This window comes from Stegodyphus dumicola, chromosome 11, assembly GCF_044657685.1.
Source record: "Stegodyphus dumicola isolate Sdum_Otavi_A_Nest chromosome 11, ASM4465768v1".
NCBI lineage: Eukaryota > Metazoa > Arthropoda > Arachnida > Araneae > Eresidae > Stegodyphus > Stegodyphus dumicola.
The window spans coordinates 101,208,823-101,230,181 of NC_140778.1; the positions used below are offsets into that span (position 1 = coordinate 101,208,823).

The following is a 21,359-nucleotide window of genomic DNA, read 5'->3' on the forward strand; positions in this document are numbered from 1 at the left end:
ACCCACTCAATTCATAATTACTTCAGTCTTAGTTTTCTTACAGTCTTAATTCATAATTACTTCAGCATTAATTTTCTTACAATATTAATTCATAATTACTTCAGTATTAATTATCTTGCAGTCATAATTCATAATTACTTCAGTATTAATAGTACAGTCATAATTACTTCAGTCTTAATTTTCTTACAGTCTTAATTCATAATTACTTCAGTCTTATTTTTGTTACGGTCTTAATTCATAATTACTTCAGTCTTAATTTTCTTACAGTCTTAATTCAGAATTACTTCAGCCTTAGTTTTGTTACGGTTATTATTCATAAATACTTTCATAATTAGCTCAGTCTTAATTTTCTTTCAGTTTAAATTCAATTCATAATTACTTCGGTCTTAATTTTCTACTGCGTTTTCATATTTCTAAGTATTGTGTTTTGATTAGAAGGTATTTCCGCGTCGATAATGTTTCTGGCGAACACCAGTTTAAAACTGGTTATGGATCTTCTGTTTCGTACTATTCCAAGAGAATCTGTTTTTCCAGACTTTTTCTTCCACAGCAATATGAGAGAAATGCGTAAACTGGTGGGGCACATCGCGCACCCATGGGAGGGGAGGCTCCAGAAAGGGGATGAGGAGCCGTGTGCGTGACCCCTACAACGAGGGGTCGACTTGAGATCACGGAACTCGTAGAGGAAAACTTTGCCCTACTTGCTTTCCATCCCTCCCTCCCACCAATGCACTGGGAGATTTCACCGATTTTCTCTGCCCCCCTTGTGTATTCGTCCCCCCACGCTTGGGAAGGTGACACTGTAAGTTTGAAGCAAAGTGTGGTATTGTTAGTTATGCTATGTTATTCTTTGGGCCGCATTTGATTATCCTAGAAGGAAACATAATTAAGTATCTGACAAAATAAAAAGTGAAATAATTGATTTTAAAGCGTATTTAATTCTCTTTGTCATTAGCAAGTTTAAAATGTGTTACCATCTTCGATTTAATAACTAAATAAAGCTTTATGTTAAAAATATGTCTCTCAGTTCAAGTGCTGTTAAAAAAACGAAAATGTATGAATTACCGGATAAAAAAGTAGCAATATAATACATTTCTTTTTATAAACGCAGTTAATGTAATAGGAAAGACAGGCAATTTTTTTTTTTTTTATTAAAGAAAGGCATATCTTTTTACAAGAAATGTACCATCTGGGGAACTTCGCCAATAACCGGAAAAGTTCTTTGTCGCATAGAAATTGCTTAGTTCGCGAATTTGAAACAACAAAATCACGTGGTAAACAATATAAACGCAAAAAAGCTCCAAGGTAAAAAAGTTAGGCTTCTGACAACAAACAGAACTCCAGAGGACAGAACAATCAAATGCTACATGAAAGCGATTTTGTGAAAATGAGTGCGTTGTATTTTTGGTAAATGAGTGCGTCGTAGCTTACAGTTCTTTTTTCTTCCAGAAAATATCAAATTTCTTTTGTGTAGAAAAAAAAAAAAAAAAAAATCAGATCTGCAGTTGGCAACAATGACACGTGAGAGCAGAACTTACATTTTTTCATTTTGCAGGTGCAGGGGGGGGGGGGAAAAAGAAGCATGTTTGTTTCCAGAAAACTTGTACAGTGTCATGTGAATTCAGCAAAACTTCTCACTGGTGAAATGTTGACCAATCAAATGATCATTTACTGATACCAGTGGAAGTGACACCATTTTGTAGATAACACAAGTTACTTTTTACTGTAAAAAGAAATAAAATAATTTGGGTTTCGAGAAAGGTATCCCTGTATTCCAAAAATTCGTGGGAAGTCATTTCAACCATTTTCATCTTCGTATGACTTTTAATTAGCCGAAATATTAATTAAGAATTCTGAAAATGCACTCATTTTTCCGAGTGGCAATAGTCCCGCGCGCTGGAAATAAAAATCTGCTTAGTTTTGGAAAGTGTTGCCACTGCTCACTTTCAAATCGGAGAGTTTGTTAATCAAAAATTCGTTAAATTTTTACAAAATATGAAATAGATAATAAAACAAATTCCAAATTTAGACTTTCAGATGCTCCTATTCGAATTTGATGTGTCTAGGTACCGTTGTTTTTCCGCAACGTGAGAAACATACATTCATGTATATTCTTTATTATTTAATTTCTTTAAATATAATGCAGGGCGATAATATCTCATGGCAACAATTTGAAAAGTGATACGCCGTTTTATAGTGGACGACGCAACATGCCAAAACGAAATTAATAGCCTTTCTGGACAAATTTCCCCTTTGAGCTAAAAATAGCGCCTTGTGTGTGAGGGGGAAGAAAATAACTTTGCATGGAGTAAATAAATAATAAATGCTTTAGGATCTTAAATATGCAAAACTTTATATATTTTTATCCCGATGGGCGTTTCACTTTTCAGATTGTTGCCACCAAATATTATTATTATTAATTATTATGATTAATTATTATTATATGTATTATATTTAAAAAATAAAGAATCTTCATTATATGTATGTATGTTTCTCGCATTGTGATAAAACAACGGTACATAAAAGCCATCAAATTTTGAATAACGTACATCTCCACCCTCTGTTTCTTCCACGTGCTTCGTTTGCTGTTTTGAGCTCACGGGCGATTCTATGCTGTTTCTTCCTCGTATTGGATTTATGCGTACTTCTAAATTGTGTGACTTTTGTGTGCAGTGAATAGTGATATTTCGCCAAGGATTAGTGACCACATGCTGTGGTGGAGAACGAACTCCCTACCGCTAAAATAGATACATCTGTGGTTAGATACCACCTGCTAGAGTTAACGGATGAAATGCATCGTTTTGGAGATAAATATCTAGGAGATAATTGGGGTGCGTTAATAAATGCGGAAACTTGAATATTAGAAGACTACTTGTGTCTGTTACAGAACATTGAAAAGTTAAAAAATAGGATTGCGTTGATCGTTATGGACTTGGAAACAATGAGCAACTCTGAAGGTGCTGAACAACATATTCAGTTTCTTCGGAGCTTGTATACCAGGGAACACGGATTCGCCGAGAGAGTATTAAAGATATATAATGGTAAGTGTGAGATTTTTGGTGCACATAATCCTGACTGTGATAATCTTAGTATTACTGATATACTCAAAAAGTTGTGAGTGGTAAACTTAAAAATGTTAAATTGGCTAATCTTTGGAATATGGTAACGTAGTTTGGCGACATTTTTGTCAGGCGGTAAAGGTTACTAGCTAGGACTTTAGCAGTGTACATGAATAAAGTCAAGAGTGTCCGCAATGCCATTTTTGTGCAATTCTGGGATGTTTTTTTAAGTGAAAATAGGTCGACGTGTACATGGATACCGTGTACGTGCAATTCTTAAAAACGCGGCAAGCAGTGGACGATTCTGCACTTTTTTCCAATTTCGCACTTAATTTTCGTCATAATTAAGCACTTTTGTTCCATAAAAGTTCTAGCATAAGCGTAATTCGGCTAGCAGATTGTTGGAAAAAAATGCTTTCTTTACTTCGTAAAAACAAAATGGCGTCAAAAAAAAAAAAAAAAAAAAAAGCTAGCAGGTTGCTGTAGCAGAGTTGGTCGCCAAAAAATCGCCAAGTTACCATAATTTGAAAATTAACCGTTAAATCTATTGCTTGTAAGAATGTTGATGTTAATGTAGAAAATTGTTCTGAAGTAATTGTTAGCAATTCTGAATCTAATGTTAATGATAATGTGGATATTATTAATGCTAAGCCCAATAAAGAATAAGAAGTCATCTACTGAAATTACTAATTCTGATGGCTTTGTTTTACCGAAAAATCCATCCAGGCCAGCTAAATTGATTAAATGTAATGTGGAAATCCCAGTTAGCAATAAATTCAGGGGCTTGAATGCAAATGATATTAGTAATGGCAATACGGATCAGGATGAGCCTGAGATTACTGAAGTTGGTCCCCCAAAAGTTAAACCTATTATGGTAAAACCGCAGAAAATTTTCAGATTTTGTTAAGAAATTAAAAAATGACTTAAAACAAGAATTTGCGGCCAAAATTAATGGCAAATTCTTGAAAGTTTTCCCGAAAACTGAAAGTGACCATAGGGTAATTGCGATGTACCTAGAAGATAAACAAATTCATCACCATTTGATAATCAGTAGATAAGTGGATAAACCTATTAAAGTTGTTTTCAGGGGCCTTTCCCTAGATTGTTCCAAGGATGAAATACATGAAGAGCTAGTTCCTCTTGGTTATAAGGTATGCAAAGTTTCATAAATGCATAACTTGAAAACAAAGGTTCTGATGCCGCTATTTCAAGTACAGTTGAAGAACATATTAGGGGTGGATGAAAGCAGGCAAGTTCAGCAGAATCTTACCGTCCCATAAGCCTATTGTCCTCATTTAGCAAAATTATGAAGGCGATACTACTCAACAGGATCAACCAACATCTGGAACAAAATACTATAATCATACCTCACCAATTTAAGTTTTGAAGCAGACATTCGACGGTCAACCAACTATATCGGGTTGTGGAACTCATCAGTGAAGGGCTGCAGAATAAGAAAGTTACAGGTCTGTTCCTGGATATAGCAAAGGCCTTCAACCGTGTATGGCCAGTACCTCCTACATATGAGTGTGTCCAACCATACCAGCACCTCCTACGTACTGGTATGGTTGGACACAATCATATACAAACTACACAACCTGGGCTTCCCAGGCTACGTCACCAACATAACTAAATCCTACTTAACCGGTAGACACTTCGTCGTTCGTGTCTCAAACACACTATCAACATCTACAGCAATCCTTGCTGGTGTCCCCCCCGGGGAGTCTGCTTGGACACACTTTATTCAATATTTACGTGAACGACATTCTTACCACACAGAACACAACACTTGCAATGTATGCAGACGACACTGTGATCCTCTCACTAAGTGCATTCATTAGCCAGCAATACAACGATTACAAGACTACATAAACATACTCGAGACTTGGCTGACAAAATGGAAGATAAAAGTTAATGTAGATAAGACTCAAGCAATCCTTTTTACAAGAACAAATTCAATAAAAACCTGCAACTTTACGGAGAAGATATCCCATGGGCCAAGCAACTCCTTTATCTTGGGGAGATCCTCAGTAAAACTCTCTCGTGGTACCCACATGTAACATCGAGTTATTAAAGCTACACTTCGCCCCTTAATTTCTTGAAACAGTGTACTTTCAATAGAAAACAAGTTGCTTATTTATAAAACTGTATTGCATCCCATACTATGTTATGCCTGCCCGGTTTGGGCATATTCATGCAAATCATATAGGAATAAGTTACAGCAGGCACAAAATTGTGTCCTAAGACATATCACCAACTCACCCTGGTATGTTCAAAATCAAAAACTTCATGATGAAGAAATAGGCATTGAAGAACTGAAATATTTTTATTGTCGGCTTGCCCAGAATTTCTGTGCTAACCGGGCAAGTATCAACAAGCCCGTTATAAGGGTCTACGATTATGATGTAAATGACCCAAATAATTGTAAATGGCCTATGGCCATACTTAGTATTCATTTGTTTAACTTACTTTACCTATATTGTACTTTATGACTTATGCTATGATTTAAGTGCATCAGTTGACTCACACTATCTGTATTGTATGTATGTATTATATGTATCTCTAGGACTCGGGTTAAAGCCAGCTCTTTTCCCCTTTCTCAGCTCTCCCAGATGGCATTTTTGGGTCTTTGTTGGAACTCCGCGCACACTTTATTTCTACTAGAATATCCCATTACTTAAAAATCTGATAACAATTTATAAAAAAAAATTATTATATCTTATTTTAGTTACTCATGACAGCATTCGAAACAACGTACATGTTTGACAAGGCGTAGGGTCCTTGACCCAGTCACCCTGGTGTTACATCGCTTCTAAGTGTGACATCTCCACCCAAATATGGCCAAATTTGGAATTTGTTTTATTAGGGATTTCATATTTCGTAAACCATTTATGAGTTTTTGGTGAAGAAACTCAGCGATTTTTAAAGTGAGCAATGAAACACTGTACCCCCGCCCCCTGCAAATAAATGTCCAGCACGAGACTATATATCGGAAATTGTAAAGATATGCTCTTTTTAAAATATTTTGGGATATGGCTGTTGAATTCAATTTTATGGTTTAAGTGCGAAGAACATGATATTTTATAAATAAAGGTAACACAATGCTAAAAAAAAAAAAGGCCCCATTGAGTGTAATATAAAATCTGAAAGCTTTCAAATTTTTTTAAATTTCTGTAGTAATTTTTCCCCCTTTTCTACTTGTCATCAACATTCCATATTGTATTTGGTAGGGGGGGAAGAGACAGAGAGCAGAATTCTTTATTTAAAGATGAACTAACATTTTAGCATACTGTAAGCTATAATCATCTCTTACAGAACCCAATGTGAATATCGGAAAAGGCATATAAGGGCGTAGGTTTCACCCCGTTATATACGGAAAACTTTTCTCACTTCCAAAACATAGGTGAAAAGTCACCTTCACGAAACTCTACATTTTCTCTGGGAACCCTTCACCCCCTAAAAAACTAGCCAACAAAACATATATATAAAAATCGTGACTGTGCACCTGCTAGAGTACACCGCCTCGAATTCCCGGGTACAGTATTTTAGAATGTTATCTTTCTCAGACCGATTCCCAAACGGGGTTAACGAAAATTTTTCTCCCCCCTCTTTAAAGGCAAAAAAATTATAATATAATAAAGAAAGAAATAGTGGCAGGGATTTCAAACAAGATTAAAAAAGAAAGAAAGAATCAAGCAACTGCAAGCGATGCCAGAGTTAAAAATGAAATAAAGAACAAAAAAAGAGGGGAGTAAGGACGAACAACTTTCGCTATATCTGAGAATCCTTCGTTGAACGATTCCCAAGCACTGTTCCTGTACTCAGCGAGGACCGGGTGATTAGCTGAGTCCCCCCTTTATTATCCCCGCCAAGCACCCTGATCTCTTGCCTTTTCGCAAACCGGTTTTGGGTAGTTAAGGGGTGATAGCCTCATGTTTTATTTATTCATCTTTCTCCTCTTACCCTTGCCCCACCCCCATACGATCACGCATCATCCAATATATATTTTTTAAGAGGGTACACCATTTAAAATTAAGCTTGTTTTATTAGCTATGCCACATTTATGCAAGGGTATTCATGCACGCATGGGCAATCCTCCTTCCTATGTATAATATAACCAGCAAGTTTTTAGGTAGTTATGAGATGACCGCAAGGAAATGTTCGAGCAAAATGAAAACTTTTAGCAGGAATTCACGTTGTTTTTATTTCCGATGCCGTCGTGGAATGTGGATCGTCAAAGCTGATTAGTAGAGCGGTAAAATTTAAGCAGTTTTTGACACCCGTGATCGGGTAGTTGTTGATATTTTTCATCCGAGTCTTTGTTTATTATCTGATTTTAAACGGTAATATTTATTAAAATAATAATAATTTTTATACTATTAATTTTTACGTTTTGTGCTGTAAATCGGCAACATTTCGAATGAAAGTTATTGTCTGCTTCCATTCCTCCTGAATTAATTTACACTTTTTCGTTTCCCTGCGTTGGCAACACGCTTAGATTTCTCGTCGGTAGAATTCGGTCGTATGAGACTTTTTCTTGTAATATTTATTTTAAACTTAACTGTGTTATTGGATTATTACTAGATGTTTACGTAGGAATATTTTATCATTATGTGTTTACAGTTTGGTTTGTATAAACTGAGAGTATCTGAATTTATTGAAGTTATTTCGAATCGAAACTACTACTCTTTCGATTTCGGCGCCATTTGAATAGTGATTCTTAAAATAATTTTTGCTTTGTGAAAGATCATAAAACTAATCGAAAAGCCTTGCAACTGAACGAATTGTAAAAAATTTATAGGATTTATAAAGAATTAAATATTCTGCAGTATTACTTATTATGGAGTAATTCTTTGGAGGTTGTTATTGTTTTCAGATAACGTTTTTTTTTTTTTTTTTTTTTTTTTTTCCCTTCTTCCGGACGCAAATTAAAGCGTTATATCTAGTGATAAAAAGTTACTCATTTATAAATCCATTCTATGCTCCATGCTAATTTACATGAACAGTTTGCCTAAAATTTTAACATTAAAGAGCTTACCTTTGCAACATTCGAAACATTCCGTGTTTTTTCCTTGGATGTGTACTATTTGAAAAAATATTTTCACTTGGAAGACAAACTTTGATGTTTTTTTTTCCCTTACTTCTTGACAGTATTAACTGTCGTAGCTTTAGATATCGAAAAATCATGGCTTTCACAGCGCTTTTTATTTATTATTTTTACCAGATACCAATAATTTTCTTCGGAAAAAGCACAAATAAAGCCTTCGATCCATTGCTTCTATAAAAGCGCCATTTTGCATGAAAACAAAGCTATCAAGTAGCAGACGATATTATACTTTCAAAAATACAGCTGCAGTTGAAAAAAAAAATCCCAGCAGATACTTTTTTATATATAGCAAAGCAAAACATATAATGTATGGTAGACCAAGCAATATTTAGGTATTAATTATCAGTAATTAAATCGAATTTTATTGTTTTTACTCGTGAACAAGCCCGCCAGATGAGCAGACCTCGGCCAAAGAAAAATTTGTAAGTTCTATATACATCTGAAAAGAAAATGCATAAAAATATTTCAGTATAAATGAAAGCCGTTCATTCTTTTTTCCAAGCAACAACCAATTCACAAATACTTTTTAGTTGCCAAAGCAGGAAACAGAAACCTTTGACACCAGCTTAATGCGTATACGTATGACGTCGTGATTTAAATTTAATGTAAAATAATATTTTTTTCTTAATATCAATAAAAGAATTAACATGGCAATTATGTATTGTATCAATTACTCTAACGCGAAACAAAAAAGTTGCCAACGGCAGCTATTTATTGAAAATGCTGTAGTTAACGAAAAATTTTCGACGTACAATGACGTCACATACAATGTTGCTTTTTCTTCAACGTCAGAATATGATATTATATAACAGTAATATGTTTAATGTTTAGCAGTGCTATTTTTATTTCATATATTGTAAAACTAACACATTGTTATTAACAAACTCTACGATTTGAAAAAAGTGGCAACACTTTTCGAAATGCAGCAGGCTTTTACCTATTGCCAAACTTTTCGAAAGGCTTATCGAGTCTCGACTCACCACTTTTATTCATGAAAATAACATCATCAAAGACCATCAATTCGGATTTCGCCAGGGATTCTCAACGACTCAGCAGAATTCATAGATGAAAATTTTAATAAAAAGGAAGTAGTTGCTGCTATTTTTATGGATGTAGAGAAAGCTTTCGATAAAGTTTGGCATCACGGTCTTATCATCAAGCTGATGAACTATAATTTCCCACCTGCCATCATCCATCTAATCGCTGATTTTTTAAAGAACAGAACTTTTCAAGTTAAGATTCAAGATAACTATTCTACCACAAGAAAAATTCACGCGGGTTTACCACAGGGATCGGTAATTTCCCCGCTTCTCTATAATTTATATATTAATGATCTTTCTAATATTGAAAATATTCTCACTGCATGCTATGCCGATGACACGGCACTTTTATGTCACTCACTTAATCCATATCATGAAATTAACCCCGAAAAATCAAAGTGATTTACTTTAAAAAAGGAAATATCCCTCAAGAGTTAGAAGAAATTACAATGGACGGACAAATCGTGTCACGTGACCACCAAGTAAAATATCTAGTTGTTTATCTCGACCAGAAGTTAAGTTTCAAATTTCATGTTAATTATATCAGAGACAAAGCACAACGTGCCTTAATGAGCATATACCCTCTGATGTGCAAATATTCGAAGTTAAATATCAACGCTAAAAGAACACTCTATCTACAGGCAATCCGACCCATAATTCTATATGCCGCTCCGGCGTGGGCAGCTACTGCACGTTCAAACCGAGCAAGGCTTCAAAGTTTTCAGAGTAAAACTCTCAGATTCCTATCGAACTCTCCGTGGTTCGTTAGGAACACTGTCATCCATAATTCTTTAAAGATTTTACCATTAGATGCCGAATTACTAAAGATTACATTCAAATTCTACGAAAAATGTGATTCCTCCACTCACGAAGTTATTAAAAACATAGGGGAGTACGACTATCTAATCGAACAGCCGCAAAAGACCCAGAACTATACATCATAATGTTAGATGGTAGTTCTTGTATATATTTTATTATTTTCAACTATTTAATCTAGATTTTGTTTCATCTTTATCATCATTTTCATCTTACTATTGTACGATACTGTGTCAAATCTACGATAATGGGTAAAAGATATGCCAAATTTATTAGTTGCTATTATAGCTAATCCAACGAAGACTTCATCTGTGGCCGATATATGGCGCCACCCCTGATCAACTTCTTCACTACTGAAGACTGCACTTTTATTACAAGTGCAAAAGACTTTTCCAGTTTATGGAATTTAACGAACTTTTACAGTTTGTAGTGGTAAAGGCCCTCGGGTCGAACAACCACTTAACGAATGATGATCTCCGATCTCCGGCTTTTAGCTCCAGCTCGCGAGACTGTTGCCACTCCGAAAAATGAGTGCGAAAATTAGCGTTTCCACAGATTTTAATTAATATCTCGGTTGATTAAAGTCATAGGAAAATGAGAATGGTCGAAATGGCTTTCCACGAATTTTTGGAGTCTGGAATAATATATTTAATGTCTTGCAATGCTATTAATATTTCATATAATGTGAAACTTACAAATTTGTAATTAAAAAACTATGATTTGAAAGCGAGCAGTGGCAATACTTTTCGCAATAAAGCATTTTATATCTCCAGTGAGCGATACTGTTGCCACTTCTAAAAATGAGTACAAGAATTTGCGTTTTGAAAGTTTTTAATTAATACCTTGGCTGATTAAAGTCGCACGAAGATGAGAATGGTCGAAATGGCTTCCCAAAAATTTTTGGAAGTCGGGATTTTCTGTCTCGAAACTCAACTCCCCACTTTTCCGGAGGAGACGATGTAACAAACAAAAAACAAACACGCATAGATTTTAATAATACAGATTATTATTACAACTCCTTGCTTTTATATTGTAATCATATTGTTGCGTGCATACGGTTTCATAATAGATTAAATGTACAGAGAACCGATGATGGCTTGATAAAATTTGTTTTCTCAAAAGAAACACTTCACAGTTCAGGAACTTTCGAGAAAAGCACTCCTACAGCTCTGCTGAGTATCACAGAGCAAACTACTTAGTAAATAACTACTTCCCAGGCAGCACGTCTCCAAAAATATACGTATAATTTTGGTGAAATAAGGGTATGGTATTTTTTGCACGTTACTTTTACGAAATTTATACGAATGAAAAAGGCTGAAGTTACTGTTGACTCTTGATCGTTATTTTCCACACGTTATTTTTACGAAAATTATACGAATCCGAATGTACTTATAAAACTACCGCCATGACGGTATATTTTATTCGTCACTTTTATGCATATTATACGAATCCGAATGTTCTGAAAGAAACTACTGCCTTTATGGTATATTTCATTCGCCACTTTTACGGATATTATACGAAGTCTAAAAAGATTGAAAATGAAGTTTATTAATTCAAAATATTTAGTGTATTTCTGGCATTTCACTTTGTTTTCCTTGTCCACGAACATGAAAAAAGGGGCATTCATATACGAGGCTAAAATTTTTCTATAAATTTTAACATGTAAATCTTTACGTGTATTTTTACAAAAAATTATATTTTCTTAATTCAAACATCTTCAAAATAACTTATTTATTTTCTTATATCAAATTTGTTATTTTTATTCATATCAACACTTACATTAATTTACACAATTTAATTTCTTTTATGAAAATCCTATTACCCATTTAACTGGAATAAGCTGTATATTAAATTTGTGTACTTACTGAGTTTGGTATAATACTCGCCTTATTTTATTTAGCAAATGTGGGCTATTAAATTGGAATAAGACTAGCAAATCTTTCATGTCAAGGAATAGAATAATAAATACAGCAGAAGATGCTCGAAAACGTTTAACTTCTTGAACAATAGTTTAATGTAGACCAAAGGATCATTAATTATAATCAAAGATATGCTAATATTTTTATTTAATAATAATAATAATAACTCTACGAAATTGCAAGCTGAATCCTGATATTTTACATATATTTCAGTTCCTTTAATCTTTGTTATAAAAATCATATGAGGCTAATTTTTTTTTTAAATTTTGTTTAATGTACGGAAAAAATGATATAGCGATTTTAGTAATTTTTATATGAGGAAAAAATTAATAAATAATGTAAATAAATAATTATATTATATTTTATATTTTTCCTGAAACAGTTAAAGACATTCTTAATATGGAGATCTACAGAATAAGTACAAGGGTCCAGTTAAATGAACTCAAAATTTGCGCTTAGTTAATTTTACGCTAACTTTTAATTTACAATTATACACTGAGCATGCGCATACACAGACATTTCTATTTTTCGTAGAAAAATTTAATTATTACCTTAATATAGAGATGCTGTGAATATAAATTTATATAATGCAAAAGTAAGTTTATTTCATATGCTATTTTAGAGGCTTTCTTAATATGTTTAATTATAAAGAAAAAAAAAAAGCGTTGCAATTCTTGTTCACTGACCAATGGCAAAGCAGACGCTTTCTACTTCCGGTTGTGGCGGGATATTTGTGAAGTCAGCACTCAGCACTCAGCAATGGCGGTCGAAAAGAATGGTAAATTCGAAAAGAATACTGTTCGTTCGTGGATTGGCGTTTGTGACTGAATACATCGAAGTTACTAATTATTTGAAGAAAGTAAGTGAATATTTTATATTTTCAGTGTTTAATACTCGTACTTTCTTCACCTATATAAAATTTTATAAATAACGTCTGTGTAGGAAATGTGATTTTCCATGTGCTGTTCTTTTGTGTACGTGCCTAATGATTCATTTTCAGGATTTGGTACTGTTAAATTTTGCACTAGTCTGTTTCTTACTGTTTGTGTCACTCCTTTTTGTATGTGTCTCACCTTTTTGTAGTTATATTATTTTTACTCAAACGTTTTAATATTTATCTTAAAGCATACTATAATTAAGCAGGAAATAGCTAATTGTTCAGAAATCTGTTATGGAAATGTTATCTACCTTATGCCAAAAAATAAAGCACGTAACTTTCATTTATTTATGAAATTCAAAATTTTTTATTTGCTTAGTGTTTTCCCTAAAAATAATTTAATTTCTTATTTTTGAATTTAGTTTTATAAATTTGCTTTAATATATTAAAAAAGGAAATTTTATGCCATAGAAACACAGGTACTTTGTTTTAAATCTGTGTTCATTTTTTTTTTATATATATACTAAATTTTTATGCACTTGTAATTACTGAAATATATCCTTTCATGAATAATAAATAAGTCCTAAGTCCTTTCATGAATGCATTTCTTTTTTGTTTGTTTGATTTTGTTGTTTTAAAAGATCTGCCATAGTTAAAGAAAGAAAATAAAGTAAGAATGCTTTACTTCTATTTTGAATAAATTTATTACTATTTACTGCAGCTTCAAGTTTCTCTAAACATAATTTTCGAAGTCAAAACTTGATAGTTATGTTGATTATTAGACTCGCATGAAAAAATTAGTATTTGATCTAAAATACCTTAAATTATTTGAATTATATTTTACTAAATCATGTATTTTGATATAACTAGATAGTTAAAAAAAATTAAAATTGTAAATGTGCAGAAATGCGAGAAATTGTTTATATTTTTGTTGCTTTTTCCCTTGTAAATTAATTATATATATATTACAGTCTGGGGAGTCAGCACCCTGCTGAATTGTAGTAAATGAGACGTCCAATCTACTAGACCATCAAAGATGCAGATTTGGATTTTCTATTTCATAGTTATTGAAATCATAATGGTATGTTTGCTTAAATTAGTACTGTTTATGAATGTGATAAAAATAAATTTTGATAAGCTAAGAAATGATTTATTTTCTATTAATTATGAACTGTAAATAATGTAACCAATTTTCTTCATAGTATTTACTAAACATTTTTTTTAAAAAAAAGGGAGGTAGTCTTATTTATACAATTCTTGCAGAGATACCAAGAAATAAAACATTTCAGGAATTTTCACTCAGTATATCTTGATGTGTAAAATCGTGTTGTTCAATGCCATATTACTTTTTCACAGGAAAGTAATTTTATTGATCTAACATCTGCATAAATCAAACTTTTTTAAGAATGATTACAGTTTCTAAGCTAACTTAAAATTTTCAGATTTAGAAAATGTATGTTTAATTTAGCATTAGTTTTCCATGGAATAGAAAAGGTTTTCAAAATGTTCAGTTGTTAGAGGGAAATAATATAAATGAGATTGTCCTGATACAGTTTCAGCTGGAAATGAAACTGAATTTTCGGATAGTGAAGATTTCATTTAAGAATTCTAATAAAACTGATTAATGTGAATCCTCTGCATTTAAAAATTCTAATAAAACTGATTAATGTAAATCCTCTGCATTTAAGAATTCTAATAAAACTGATTAATGTAAATCCTATGATTCATGTAGGTATTCTTCTGTTATCAGGACCAGATTCAGAAATGTGTGTTTATATGCATGCATTTTTAAATGTAGGTGCTCGTGTGTGCATGTGTATATTCTTTATGTATGTATGTGTATACTTTACACATATATGCGCACACATGCATATACACATGCTTACATATCTACAGTGGAACCCCGAGATAGAGTTTAATTTGTTCCAGCATTCAACTGGTATAGCGAATTTCTCGTATCTAGAAACAAGCTTCCCCATTGAAAATAATGGAAATTCAGTTAACCCGTTCCACACCCCAAAAAATATCAACATTTTAATATCAAGTCAATTTTTCCTAATAAATAACACTGGTAAATAATATAACAATAGTTTAACTTTGTTACCAACATTTTAACTCCTTCTCATTAATCCACACCAACAACAGCTTCTCAACATCTAGGAGTACTTTTATGGTGCTTGGAAGAAACGATAATTCTTTTGGCTACATCAGGTTTCTTAATTTCTTCTTGCTTCTACAGAATAGTATAGATTTTCGATGTTGAAAGGCCGCAAGTCTTCGCCAATTCCGTCACCATGCTTATGTTTATCTATGATTTCTTTCTTGATATCGACGGCCATGGCCTCCTTATTTTTCTTTGCAGCACTATCTGAGGCAACAATCTTCTTGCGAGGCATCTTGAAATAATTATTTTCACGTTAAATGTCAAAACAATTAACTTACAAGTGCACAAACACGTATATAAAAGAACACTGAGTGATCTGTCGAGGGGATTCCCCGAGTTGAGCCGGATAGGGAAATGGCGCCACCCTTACCAACAGCCTGGCTCATTGCTTGTTACTTGAATTAATGCTCGTATTTTGCTCATACTTTCCTCGTATCTCGAGGTTTCATTGTACATTTCTGAATCTCGTCCTAATAACAGAGGAGTACCTTTGCCAGTATTGCAACAGAGCTAGAATGAATTATTGTGTTAAATATGTGGAAAATGCATGCTTAAAGTACTGTTATTTTCTAAAAATATTCTGTATGTTTATTTTTTACAAGAAGAAAAAATAGCTAAAAGCTGTTAATTTACTCGTATTAATTAGTCCAAAGGGGCTTTGTCCCTAAAGAACTGTTGTTTTTGTTTTGCATTGGTTCACTATAAATATCTGTTTCACTTTGCAAACTGTTCCTACCAAATGTTAGAGTCCCTAGTGTGGGATTAATACTCTCTATCTTAGTGCCCTCTATAACCTATGTTAGGGTTAACCTGTATAACCTACAAGGATTGCCAATTTAGGCGAGATATCTAGGTAGTCTAAATTAAATTGAAAGTAATAAACTAGTTTTCAAGAATGGAGTTAAACTAGATTTGCATTCAACTCTGGTTTATTGTGTTAATGATGTTTTGCTGTAACAAATATGAATTTTTTGTTTAAGTATAATAATTTAAAATGTTTTTTCTAGAGAATGAAGTACTGCCACTAAGGTAAAGGTGCTAACTTGCAAGGTAATTTTCTATTCTACATTAACTCAATCTTTATGTCCTGTTACAGATATATTGGCAGAAATAATGAAAACCTGACATTCAAAAAGAAAAATAATAACATTGAATGTAGTATATTAGATGGTTAACTGCGGTTTGGCAGCTCATTAATAATCTTACACATATTGAGTACGAATAACTTTGACAATTACCGGTATTTTCAATAGTATAAAATTAGGCAAGAAAGCAGCTTTAGCTTAGCACCGATTTTAAATACAACTCTCTTACCAATATTGGTTTGACGAAGGTAAAATATAATTGAATTTAATAAGTTGGAAATACTGTCTGTCTTTCCATGAGTTAAAAAATAATTTCAAATAAAATTTCTTTTTTCAGTTTTTCATGTTATTTGTTTAATGTTATTGTAATCTGATTTATCATATTTAGTCACATATTCCATCCCTCTTTGCACTATAGTATATAATTCAAAGGACTTATCAGTTTCAGCAACATTTTTTTTTACCAGTATACATTTTTACCATAACTCTGTTTCTAAATCATATCCTGAAAAATTAAGGAGTAAAGTACACAAAGAAGGAAAATATGCAAGTAAATAATGGCATTTAGTGTTGTTTATGTGTCTAATATTTGTACTAGATTGTAAAAGTTATAAAATTCTATTAGCTTTTTTAAATTATTCTTTTTTAAATTGAGATTCTTCTTTGCACCCAAATGGTTAAAGCCCTAGTGTGACTTTGGTACTTTGATCTAACTTCTATTCCTAATAAATAATCCAGCTGCATACAATTTACTCAATTTCTGCCATGTGTAAGGTAAACAATATTAGCTTTTTTTAAATATATCTTTTATAATTATTACATCAGGTAGATTTCTTTCATATTTTGCCTTAATCAAATCATCCTGCTAATTAAGAATTTATTAAAGTTAATATGTTAAGTTTCTGTGTGTATAATTCATTTTAAGTATGTGCAAGCAAATGTATACATTAAAAGTTACGTAGAATTATGTTTTGGGTATCAAATTCAGAAATTTTGGGGCTGTTTTTAGAAGATTTATTAATGATTTATACTATATTAATATTGGTAAAAAAATTCTGTGGCTTTTATATGAGAGTATATATTTTAAAATAGCTGCATGATAGAGTTAAAAAGCTTCATGTGGATCATAAATTAATATTATGTGGGAATTTTTCATTTATTTAATAAAGAAAATATTCAAGCCACAATTAAAATTTTTTCACTGGATTATTTGCATACAAAGTTTGCAGCAAATATTTCCTGCAACAGAAGTGACAATTTTTATTTTGCCAAGACAGGAAATTTAGTTAGTGAAACAGTAACCCTATTTTGGGATGTTAAACAGGAAGGCAAATTTTTGACTTTAAATTGATTTTTGAAGGAAGACTTTATTTAGTCTTGCTATCATTCTATGTGGCTTTTAACTTTTTTATGGTATTTATAATTTTATTGTTATTCAGCTTTCTGTTTGCTTAGAATGCACATGAATGTAGACTTGAAATATTTTATATTGCAAACTGAGATGCCATTGTTATCATAATTAAAGATTTATGTTCTTATTTTGGAGGAAACTTGATTGTGTATTGGTTTCTGGTTTATTGAAATGTGTAAAATAGCCTGTTAATGCATATACATATGTTAATGACATGTATAAGTTTTTGAAGTATTCTGTTATATGTATATAGTGTTGTGATTAGTTTTCTGATTACTCTTTATTTAAGAAAAAGTTATCTGTAAGAAAGCGAATATTCTTTACTATATGTAGGAGTAAAATTGGAAAGGCTAATGTAATATAATTAATAGAAAATTAAGTTTTTTCTCATGTACTTAAATACTAAAGACTTTCTCAACCTTGCAGTTCTAAACAAATCTTAAATATTTTTTACTTGAAATTATAGGCATTGTGTAAGGTATATAATTGAAGCTTACTGTGTGATAGTATGAAATAAAATTTTTAATTACTGAAATGTAAATTTTTAAATATGAAATACTTAGTGCATTTTATATGCATCTTTTAATACTTCAACTATATTTAAAAACTGAAAACATCTGAAGTGTGAAATTATTACAAATTTTTCTTTTTCTTGTTTAGGAGCTGTTCTCAAAACATTGGGTGACAAAGAATTCACTTTTACAAAAATCGAGCAGGATATTAAAGACAGCGAACTATAGAACAAATATGGCGAAGCTGCATGAAGTCTATGTGGAATTTTATTATTGAAAAAAAATATGCTCTTCAGATTTAATGTTAGTTTTTATTGTTTAACAGTAATTGCAGTTTTCGAATACCTGTAAAATAAACCTAATTCTTAAATTAATTTCATGTGTATTTCTTTTGCAAGTATTACAGTTCATAATACTTCAAACAACTTGAAATTTTATTCTTGTTAATTTATGTGGGATATGTTCATAATAATTTTATAATTTAAATAACTCATTGTCATCATATGAGCATAATCTAAAATGCACAGCATTTGACAACAAATTAATAAAAAATTAGCCAACTTCTAATTGCTTTCTTTTGTCCAGTTGCCTCTTTTTAAATCATTTAATACCATAAAGCTATTTGATGAAAAAAAATAATTGGTATGTGCACATCAACATGTACATTTATAATGATGTTATAGAAAAAGTCACATGAGATAAATATTTAAAAATTTAAATATTCCTTAAAAAATTAACTTTTTAAAATTTTATCTGGTATATAAGATAAAATAAAGAACATATTTAGGTAATTTTGAATTTGCATAATTTTATGAACTTATTTATGAAATTAACAGTTACATTGTAAAAGGGAACTTTTTAAAAATACCTCAATAAAGCATTTCTTTTGTAGAGGTGAACTTTTAGTACTGATCTAATATATTTATAAGATTTTAAACTGAAAAAGACAACAATAATAGATTACAATACATTGCAAGATTGACTGATAAATGTAAAATTTTTACATATCATAATTATGTGTGTAATTAAAACAGAAGTTACTCGATTAACTTGCATGCAAATTAATATTTTCTTTAACATGTTTGGGATAAACTGAATTTTAATAAATAAATATGTATAGATTTGTGTATTATCTGAAGATATGAATGAAATATTTGTGACATTAAACATTCATCTTCAAGGAAAATAACAAAGTAAACTATTGGAAAAGGTAAGTTTTTTACAATTTCCTAGTCTATATTTAACAATTTTAAAATTTAGCACACTCATTCAAATAATCTAAACGTATGATGTTTTCTTTTGTGCTACATTCGTTTACTGAATTTGTTAATTAACTATATTGTACTTTAGATAGAAATTAACGTAGATATTCCCTGTATTTTATGGTACAAAAACTTATATATTTGATAATAATTGACCTAAATCTTCCCTATGTTTTCTTTGCATATATGAATGACTTTGGTAAAAATTTAGTCCAAGAACTAATTTTTATGTCTTCTCCTCTTTACTGTGTATAAGTGCACATTTTTAGTAAAAAATTTGCATAAATCTCCAATTACCTATTTACTGCATTTTTCGTAAAATGTGCTTATTTTAATCTCTTATTTTTTATATAAATCTATGCAAAAATGTTCTGCATATTATGATTAAAAGATAAAATTAATATCAAATTTTTACATATCCACCTTTTAGGTATGTACAGCAATATGGAATATATATAACTGGAAAATTTAAATGCAAAAAAAATTAATTTCTATTCAAAAATTACATAACATTAAAAGGCTGAAAATCACTTTTAATATTTCATTTCAAAGTGACTACAAAATATGCAATAAATTTTGTAAACCTGAGTTCTATGTTTTAAATCAATTAATGCTATCGTTCATTTGCATGGCATAAGAAAATGTCCTTCAGAAAAGCAAATAATTTATTTAAAGTGTTATTTAGTAAACAACTGTTTGCTACAGTTTTTTACTAAATTTAAATTTATGAAATGAATTTAGTAAACAAAAATGCAAATGAACGATGGCATTAATTGATTTAAAACACAGAATTGATGTTTACTAAATTTATTGCATATTTTGTAGTCACTTTGAAATGAAATATTAAAAGTCATTTTCAGCCTTTAAGTGTTACGTAATTTTTTAATAGAAATTTTTTTTTTTTTTTTTTTCATTTACTAGTGCATTTAAATTTTCCAGTTATATATATTCCATATTGCTGTACATAACTAAAAGGCAGATATGTAAGAATTTGATATAAAAATTATTTTACCTTTTAATCATAGCATACAGAAAGTTTTTGCATAGATTTATATAAAAAATATGAGATTAAAATAAGTACATTTTATGAAAAATGCAGTGAAAAGGTAATTGGAGATTTATGCAAATTTTTTACCAAAAAATGTGCATTTATACACAGTAAAGTGGAGAAGACATCGGATTAAATTTTTACCAGTCATTCGCATATGCAAAGAAAACATAGGAAAGATTTAGGTCAATTACTATCAAATATATACGTTTTTCTACCGTAAATTACGGGAAATATGTACGTTAATTTCTATCAAATATATACGTTTTTGTACCGTAAAATACGGGGAATATCTACCTTAATTTTTACCTAATATATACGTTTATATGCAGTAAAAAATCGGGGAAATTTACGTAAATTTTTACTAAATATATACGCATACGTGAAGCAAAAATTCGAGATTTACGTATATGCGATAAATATACGTAAATTTTTACTAAAAATATACGTAAATCCCTGAAATTTACGTATATTATACGTAAAAGTTGCGAATGAACAGTAGTCTCTCACGTAAATATACCTAAATTTTACGTAAAAGTTACGTATAGTATAACGTAAAAATATACGTAAATATTTAGTAATTGCCACTGGACACTTTTTATGATATTTTTACGTTCAACTTGAACGTTTTTTATACGAAAGGCCATTCGTAAATTGCACGTTCTCGTGCAATTTACGAATGCATGCTGCCTGGGTTAGTACATCATAAACGCGACGCAGTGCTAAGCCCATCTAAAAGGCGAAGCTGTTACGGAGATATCAATGGTCCGAAGTCAGCTGTGGGCTAAAAACCGAGAAACCGATGCTGTCACCGGTTTTATATAGTTTTACCCTGGCTACCGAGAAATCTCTAGTACCTTCCACTTCCAGAAATTACTGGAAGGCATATGAGGACCGGATACGGTTACAGTTACATATAGGGATCCATTACATTCATCCAATTACAATACCAATTGTAGTTAGACAGGAACCGGACCAAAATGTCGCCAAGTTTGGTGAATTTTGGCAATTTCTCGCCAGTTTAGCGAGATAGCCATTTGCTGAATGTTGTCCTTGTAA

At 31.4% G+C, this 21,359-nt stretch overlaps 1 protein-coding gene and 1 long non-coding RNA gene across 3 annotated transcripts in view; both read left to right on the forward strand.

Moving 5' to 3' along the window:
- Positions 1-21,359, forward strand: part of LOC118193031 (epidermal growth factor receptor-like) — a 184,356-nt gene that overhangs the window by 71,184 nt on the left and 91,813 nt on the right. The window lies entirely within an intron of this gene.
- On the forward strand, positions 12,655-18,364 carry LOC118188805 (uncharacterized). The gene is made up of 4 exons (XR_015044081.1): positions 12,655-12,800; positions 13,790-13,899; positions 15,990-16,032; positions 18,139-18,364. It is a non-coding gene; the product is annotated as an uncharacterized LOC118188805 (long non-coding RNA).